Genomic DNA, 9333 nt, shown 5'->3' with positions numbered 1-9333 from the left:
GAGTCTCAGAGTCAGGGCTAGCTGCTGGGAAAGGAACTTTTTTACTGTAAACAGTCTCAGAGTCAGGGCTAGCTGCTGAGAAAGGAACTTTTTACCGTAAACAGTCTAAGAGTCAGGGCTAGCTGCTGAGAAAGGAACTTTTTTACCGTAAACAGTCTAAGAGTCAGGGCTAGCTGCTGAGAAAGGAACTTTTTTACTCTAAAGAGTCTCAGAGTCAGGGCTAGCTGCTCTGAGCAGAACATTATTATTATTATTCTAAAGAGTGTCAGAGTCAGGGCTAGTTGCTGAGAAAGGAATGTTTTTACTGTAAAGAGACTCGGATTCAGGGCTAGCTGAGTGTCAGAGTCTCAGAGTCAGGGGTAGCTGCTAAGAAAGGAAATTTTTTACTGTAAAGAGTCTCAGAGTCAGGGCTAGCTGTTGAGAAAGGAACTTTTTTACTGTAAAGAGTCTCAGAGTCAGGGCTAGCTGCTCTGAGTGGAACTTTATTCCTCTAAAGAGTCTCAGAGTCAGGACTAGCTGCAGAAAGAGGAACGTTTTCACTGTTAAGAGTCTCAAAGTCAGGGCTAGCTGTTGAGATAGGAACTTTTTCACTGTAAAGAGTTTCAGAGTCAGGGCTAGCTGCTCTGAGTGGAACTTTATTACTCTAAAGAGTCTCAGAGTCAGGGCTAGCTGCTGAGAAAGGAACTTCTTTACTGAAAAGAGTCTCAGAGTCAGGGCTAGCTGCTGAGAAAGGAACTTCTTTAAAGTACAGAGTCTCAGAGTCAGAGCTAGATCTAGAGAAAGGAACTTTTTATTGTATGATGTCTTGGACAAAAAAGCCAGTACATATAAGCCACTCATACCCGTTCATAGTCTAAACATAGTCTCTGTGCCTATGTCAGAAAAGTGAAACTATAATGTCTCAGGTGAAGTTAAATGTGGAATGTAGATCCACCTGTTATGGTTTCCCAGGCCAGGTTGTTGAGAAAGGAACTTTTTTTATTGTAAAGAGTCTCAGAGTCAGGCTAGCTGCTGAGAAAGGAATTTTTTTTTTACTGTAAGGAGTCTTGGAGTCAGGGGTAGCTGCTGGGAAAGGAACTTTATTACTCTAAAGAGTTTCAGAATCAGGACTAGCTGCTGAGAAAGGAACGTTTTTACCATATAGAAACTTGGTGTCAGGGCTAGCTGCTGAGAAAGGAGCTTTTTTTACCGTAAAGAGTCTCAGAGTCAGGGCTAGCTGTTGAGAAAGGAATGTATTTACTGTGAAGAGTCGCAGAGTCAGGGCTAGCTGTTGAGAAATGAATGTTTTAACTGTGAAGAGTCGCAGAGTCAGGGCTAGCTGCTGAGAAAGGAAAGTTTTTACTATATAGAGACTCACAGTCAGGGCTAGCTGCTGAGAAAGGAACTTTATTACTCTAAAGAGTCTCAGAGTCAGGGCTACCTGTTGAGAAAGGAACTTCTTTACTGTAAACAGTCCCAGAGTCAGGTCTGGCTGCTGAGAAAGGAACTTTTATACTGTAAAGAGTGTCAGAGTCAGGGCTAGTTGCTGAGAAAGGAATGTTTTTACTGTAAAGAGACTCGGATTCAAGGCTAGTTCAGTGTCAGAGTCTCAGAGTCAGGGGTAGCTGTTGAGAAAGGAACTTTTTTACTGTAAAGAGTCTCAGAGTCAGGGCTAGCTGCTCTGAGTGGAACTTTATACTCTAAAGAGTCTCAGAGTCAGGACTAGCTGCAGAAAAAGGAACGTTTTTACTGTTAAGAGTCTCAAAGTCAGGGCTAGCTGTTGAGATAGGAACTTTTTTACTGTAAAGAGTTTCAGAGTCAGGGCTAGCTGCTCTGAGTGGAACTTTATTACTATAAAGAGTCTCAGAGTCAGGGCTAGCTGCTGAGAAAGGAACTTCTGTACTGAAAAGAGTCTCAGAGTCAGGGCTAGCTGCTGAGAAAGGAACTTCTTTAAAGTACAGAGTCTCAGAGTCAGGGCTAGATGTAGAGAAAGGAACTTTTTTATTGTATGATGTCTTGGACAAAAAAAGCCAGTACAGATAAGCCACTCATACCCGTACATAGTCTAAACATAGTCTCTGTGCCTATGTCAGAAAAGTGAAACTATAATGTCTCAGGTGAAGTTAAATGTGGAATGTAGATCCACCTGTTATGGTTTCCCAGGCCAGGCTACGTGTTTCAGGGCTAGTGGCTCCAAGGGGTGATGTTTTCACTCAAGAGGTTCAGAGTCAGGGCTGGCTGCTCTGAGCTGAACTTTATTACTCTAAAGAGTCTCAGAGTCAGGGCTAGCTGAATAGAAAGGAATTTTTTTTTACTGTAAGGAGTCTCGGAGTCAGGGCTAGCTGCTCTGAGCTGAACTTTATTACTCTAAAGAGTCACAGAGTCAGGGCTAGCTACTCTGAGCAGAACTTTATTACTCTAAAGAGTCTCAGAGTCAGGACTAGCTGTTGAGAAAGGAATTTATTTACTGTTAAGACTCTCGGGGTCAGGGCTATCTGAGTGTCAGAGTCTCTGAGTCAGGGCTATCTGCTGAGAAAGGAATTTCTTTACTGTAAACAGTCTCAGATTCACGGCTAGCTGTTCAGAAAGGAGCTTTTTTACTGTAAACATTCTCAGAATCTGAGCTAGCTGCTGCGAAGGCAACTTTTTAACTGTAAAGAGTCTTAGAGTCAGGGCTGGCTATTGAGAAAGGAACTTTATTACTCTAAAGAGTCTCAGAGTCAGGGTTACCTGTTGAGAAAGTGTTATGCCTTATGTTTTTGCCTAGTCTTGTGTGTTTTGCATTCATTCCAGATTCCATCCTGTAACTTCACCCTTTCCGCTCCCGGACCCTGCTGGTCCATTCCATTCCATGGTTTCATCTCCTCCCCCCTGCTTAAAGAGGCCCGGATGGCTTGGTTCAGAAGGAGACTTCCTCATTGTACTGCTGCTGTTTTTGTGTACACTTTGTAACCCAACTCTTGCCTGTTTTGCTTGATACTGACCACTGCTTTGTTTTGACTGCGATTTAGCCTGACCCTAATAACTGTATATATCTTGTATATATTTGTAAATAGTAAATGTGAACCGGCTGTAGGGAGTGGCTGCCATTTTGTTTGGGAACGGGTTTGTCTGTGTGTATGGGGAGTCAGGGAGGTAGGTTGTTTGTATGTAGGGTAGATAGTTTGTGTTAGAAAGTTAGTTGTTTGTTGTTTTGGCCTAGGCCATTCCTGACGTTGTTGCCGGTGTGTGAATCCACTGTTTGTATTCATATCAATCACATGATACAATCTTTGAACTTAATATTTACATCTGGTGTTTCGTCTCCTCACCTTTTTTTACTGTAAGGAGTCACGGAGTCAGCGTTAACTGCTAAGAAAGCTAATTTTTTAACTGTAAGGAGTTTCGCCGTCAGGGCTAGCTTCTGAGAAAGAAGATTTTTTTTATTTTAAGGAATCTCGGAGTCAGGGCTAGCTTCTGGGAAAGGAACTTTATTACTCTAAAGAGACTTGGACTCAGGACTAGCTGCTGCGAAGGGAACTTTTTTACTGTAAACAGTTTCAGAGTCAGGGCTAGCTGTTGTGAAAGGAACTTTTTTACTGTAAAGAGTCTCAGAGTCAGGGCTAGTTGCTGAGAAAGGAACGTTTTTACTGTAAAGAGGTTCAGAGTCAGGGCTAGCTACTCTGAGTGGAACTTTATTACTCTAAAGAATCTCAGAGTCAGGGCTAGCTGTGAGAAAGGAACTTTTTTACTGTACGGAGTTTCGGAGTCAGGGCTAGGTTCTGAGAAAGAAACATTTTTCCTGTAAAGAGTCTCAGAGTCAGGACTGGCTGCTGAGAAAGAAACGTTTTACTGTAAAGACACTCAGAGTCAGGGCTAGCTGCTGAGAAAAGAACTTTATTACTCTAAAGAATCTCAGAGTCAGGGCTAGCTGCTGGGACAGGAAGGTTTTACTGTAAAGAGACTCGGAGTCTGGGCTAGTTGCTGAGAAAGGAACTTTTTTTACTGTAAAGAGTCTCAGAGTCAGGGTGAGCTGCTGATAGAGGAACTTTTTTAATGTACAGAGTCTTAGAGTCAGGACTAGCTGCTCAGAAAGGAACTTTTTTACTGTAAAGAGTCTCAGAGTCAGGGCTAGCTGCTGAGAAAGGAACTTTTTTATTGTAAGGAGTCTCGGACTCAGGGTTAACTGCTGAGAAAGGAAGTTTTTTATTCTGAAGAGTCTCGGAGTCAGGGCTAGGTGCTGAGAAAGGAACTCTTTTTACTCTAAAGAGTCTCAGAGTCAGGGCCAGATGTGGAGAAAAGAATGTTTTTACTGTAAAGAGACTTGGAGTCATGGCTAGCTGCTTCGTGCTGAACTTTATTACTCTAAAAAGTCTCAGAGTCAGGACAAGCTGCTGAGAAAGGATTGTTTTTACAGTAAAGAGACTCAGAGTCAGGGCTAGCTGCTGAGAAAAGAACTTTATTACTCTAAATATTCTCAGAGTCAGGACTAGCTGCAGAGAAGTGAAAGTTTTTACTGTGAAGAGTCTCAGAATCAGGGCTAGCTGCTGAGAAAGGAACTTTTTTACTGTAAAGAGTCTCAGAGTCAGGGCTACCTGCTGAGAAAGAGACTTTTTTTTACTGTAAAGAGTCTCAGAGTCAGGGCTAGCTGCTCTGAGCACAACTTTATTGCTGTAAAGAGTCTCAGAGTCAGGGCTAGCAGCTCGGAAAGGAACATTTTTACTGTAAACAGTCTCAGAGTCAGGGCTAGCTTCTGAGAAAGGAACTTTTTTTATTGTAAAGAGTCTCAGATTAAGGGCCAGTTGTGGAGAAAGGAACGTTTTTACTGTAAAGAGGCTCGGAGTCAGGGCTAGCTGATCTGAGGAGAACTTTATTACTCTAAAGAGTCTCAGAGTCAGGGCTAGCTGCTCGGAAAGGAACATTTTTACTGTAAACAGTCTCAGAGTCAGGGCTAGCTTCTGAGAAAGGAACATTTTTACTGTAAAGAGTCTCAGAGTCAGGGCTAGCTGCTCTGAGCGGAATTTCATTACTCTAAAGAGAGTTGGAGTCAGGGCTAGCTGCTGAGAAAGGAACTTTTTACTGTAAAGAGTCTCAGAGTCAGGGCCAGCTGCTGAGAAAGGAACTTTTTACTGTAAAGAGACTCAGAGTCAGGGCTAGCTGCTGAGAAAGGAACTTTTTACTGTAAAGAGTCTCAGAGTCAGGGCTAGCTGCTGAGAAAGGAACTTTTTTTTCTACTCTAAAGAGTCTCGGAGTCAGGACTAGCCGCTGACAAAGGACCTTTATTACTCTAAAGAGTCTTGGAGTCAGACCTAGCTGCTAAGTGAGGAACATTATTACCCTAAACTGTCTCGGAGTCAGGGCTAACTGCTGATAAAGGAAATTTTTACTGTACGGACTCTCAGATTCATGGCTAGCTGCTGAGAAAGGAACTTTTTCACTGTAAAGAGTCTCAGAGTCAGGGCCAGCTTCTGAGAAAGGATCTGTATTACTCCAAAGAGACTCAGAGTCAGGGCTAGTTGCTGACAAAGGAACTTTATTACTCCAAAGAGACTCAGAGTCAGGGCTAACTGCTGAGAAAGGAACTTTTTTACTCTAAGGACTCTCAGAGTCAGGGCTAGCTGCTAAGAAAGGAACTTTTTCACTGTAAAGAGTCTCAGAGTCAGGGCCAGCTTCTGAGAAAGGAACTGTCTTACTCCAAAGAGACTCAGAGTCAGGGCTAGTTGCTGACAAAGGAACTTTATTACTCCAAAGAGACTCAGAGTCAGGGCCAGCTGCTGAGAAAGGAACTTTTTTACACGTTCTCTTGGCCTGAGCTCATTCAATATTGACTGAGGAGAAGTGGACAAATGTCCTGTGGTCGAAAAAATCAAAATTTGAAATTCTTTTTGGAAATCATGGACACTGTGTCCTCTGGGCTAAAGACCACCCAGCTTGTTATCAGTGCACAGTTCAAAAGCCAGTATTCATGATGGTATAGGGGGGCACTGTGAAGGCATCATTAATGCCGAACTTTACATACATGTTTTGGCAACAAGCGAGCCCTTGTGTCCGACTGTTCGATAACCGAGTAGTGGTCATTACATATGCTGCCACCCACACGTCTTTTTAGGGAAGGCCTTGATTATTTCAGCAAGACAATGTCAAACCACATTCTGCATGTACTACAACAGCATTGCTTCGTATTAAAAGAGTCTGGGTGTTAAACTGACCTGTCTGCAGTCCAGATTTGTCACCCACTGATAACATTTGGCGCATTATGAAATGAAAATACGATGAAGGAGACCCTGAACTGTTGAGCAGCTGAAATCCTGTTTCAAACAAGAATGTAAAAACATTTCATTTTCTAAACTACAGCAATTTGTCTCCTCAGCTCCCAAATGCTTACAAAGTATTGTTAGAAGAATAGGTGATGAAACACAGTGGTAAGCATGGCTCTGTCTCAACTTTTTTGTAATGTGTTTTTGGCATCAAATTCAAAATGAGCTTATATTTTTACAAAAACAATAAAATTTCTCAGCTTCAACAGTTGATATGTTGTCTTTATAGTATTGTCCTTTAAAAATATGGTTTATATTGTTTGCACATCATTGCATTCTATTTTTATTTAAATTCTGCACAGCAACCCAAGTTTTTTGGAAATTAGGTTGTACATTTACAGTATATTTTTCCGCAGCATAATCTTTTAGCTTATAAGCAATGAATCTAATATAGTTTAGACAGATTTCACCAAGTATGTTACACATATGAGGAATTAGCCTTGGTGAATGCACACACATACAACCCCGTTTAATGCAGTACCCCCGGAGGACCTGAAGATCGCTGACATCTAATACTGGTTTTCGGCCTTACAGAGTTATCTCCAGATTTTCTGATTCTTTCAATGAAATTATGCACCGTAGATGATGAAATCCCCACATTCTTTGCTGTTTTACATTGAGAAACATTGTTCTTGAATTGTTGCACTATTTGCCTGCACAGTCTTTTACTTTACCTCTGAAAGACTCAGTATCTCTGGGATACATTTTTTATCACAGCCATGTTCCTGATCTGTTGTCATTTAATGTAATTAGTTCTGAGATGTTCCACCAGGTGTTTTTTACGCAAATTTATTCAGTCTTTTGTTGCCCCTGTCCCAACCTTTTGGAAATGTTTGGCTGGCATCAAGATCAAAATGTATTTTTCATTTGATATGTTGTCTTACTCTATCTTCAATTAAATATGGGGTTTTAAATGATTTGCACATGACTGCATTCTGTTTTTTACATTTTCTACAAAGTCCCAAATTTTGGAAACGGGGTTGTATGACATGTAACCTACTAAACAGACCAGATAGGCAAAAAAATTGTTAAAGTATTTATCTAATGGAAAATTACAATAGAAATACAATAATAGAATAAAGAATGATAAAGTGCCATGGAAGGAAGCTACAAAATGTATATCTGTATGAATATCTGTACATATGCAGATAAGAATATCTATTTATATGCAGATCTAAATAAACATATGCTATAATAACTTTATATACAGAACATTAGAGAATGATATGAACATTTGTAAAAATTTAAGATCTGTGCAGATCTGTAAATAAGCATTATGTTACAAAGCAGTCTTTGTAATACAATAAGGCAAGTTTGTTGGTTTAGCTTAAGTTTAATGTGTGAGGTATCCACTGTGGTTGATGAGTGTTACAGCTCTGGGGAAACAGCTGTTAAGACTGTCTGGTTGTGGTAGTTTTGATGGCACTGAATCTTCTACCAGAGGGAAGTGGCCAAAAGTAGTGATGTCCCCACACGGCATCTCTCACAACCCTTTCTGGCCCACTCCCAGGTCCTTCAACTTCTACCCTTCCCCAGTCTGTGGACACCCCTCACATCTCTGCTTGAGAACAGGCTAGTGTCAGAGGCACCAGCAGCGCAAGCCCACCTCCAGTAAAGAGAAGAGCACACATACCACCACCTCCACCACCTGGAAGCCCCTCACTCACCTCAGCTGGGTGACAACCGAGTGCCAGAGCCAGCAGGCAGAGAGCAACTCCAGCGGAGATGTGCACAGTCCCACCAGCACCTGCAGCTCTAGAGGATAGATAGTGTGACCTCCTTGGAAGAAGAGCAGCCTCCTCCATTGCAGTTTCACCTAGGAGGCCCCCAGGAGTTTTCAGATGGACTACAGCTGCTCTGATGTCTTCCGGCTGTGCTTCAGTAAGCAGGTGATCCAAACCCGCTGTAGCAATACCAAGCAAATATGCAGCAAGGAGAAAAGCAGTTTCACCTCGGAGGCCCCCAGAAGTTCAGCTGGATTTTCAGATGGACTACAGCTGCTCTGATGTCTTCCAGCTGTGCTTCAGTAAGCAGGTGATCCAAACCCGCTGCAGCAATACCAACAAATATGCAGCAAGGAGAAAAGCAGAGGGCATGAGGAGACAGTGGACGGATGTAAATGCTGATAAAATGATTAGTTTTCTTAGCATAATCATCTATCTTGGACTGCTAAAGCCTTCAGCTGCTCGGGACCTGTGGAGGATTGCCTGATTGCACAGCCTTCCCTTTCCTGCTTCTGTGATGGCTGGGTACCGGTATGAAGCCACCAGTGCACCAGCTTCAAGGTCAGTATGAGTACGATGGTCTCTTCCACCTCAAGGCGCCAAGGTGAGGATTAGGATGAAGCAATACACAAAGAACAAGCCCACCAAGTGGGGGGGTGCAAGCTCTTCGTCCAGGCTGACAGCTCCAGCAGCTACACAAATAACTTGGTTAACACCTTACAATACTGTTTCATAGTTAATAAGTGACTAATCAGGATCTAAGCTGGAACGAATGAGTATGGCTGCATTAACACTTAAGTAAACATTAACTACCAAGGACTACTAGTTAACGCCTGTATAAAAACATGATTATTCTAACTTCAATATTTTTAAAATTATTTCACAAAAAAACCCAAAATGTGTTAGGTTGTGCCCTGCTCTCCCCTACTCCTTACAAACACTCATATTGTTCCTGCATTGCGAAAGGTTGTAAAGAATGAAAGACAAGCAATAAAATAATAATATGCATAGGGATTGTGGAGCATATTTTTGACCAAGCATCAGTGACCTGATAAATTACATTTAAATGGGTGTCTGCATAGACAATAAGCCTCTCCTGCATACCTGTTCCAGAATGGAAATTAACCTATGTGTGTAATTTAGTCCACTTCAGCCCTTGCAGTCAACCATCCAAACCAAATGAAAGAGATACAATATCACAAAAAAACAAACTGTGGTTGGTGTTTAGAGAATGAACTGGACTAGGATGCAGCCTGATTTTCTTCAGAGATATTAGCTAACAAATATCTTTGTCTGAGGCTGCAACTACTGGAGCAGCATCAAAACAAACACTG

Source organism: Colossoma macropomum, unplaced genomic scaffold (genome assembly GCF_904425465.1).
Source record: "Colossoma macropomum unplaced genomic scaffold, Colossoma_macropomum, whole genome shotgun sequence".
NCBI classification, from domain to species: Eukaryota; Metazoa; Chordata; class Actinopteri; order Characiformes; family Serrasalmidae; genus Colossoma; species Colossoma macropomum.
The sequence above is the reverse complement of the archived record's forward strand: the minus strand, read 5'-3'. Positions refer to the sequence as shown.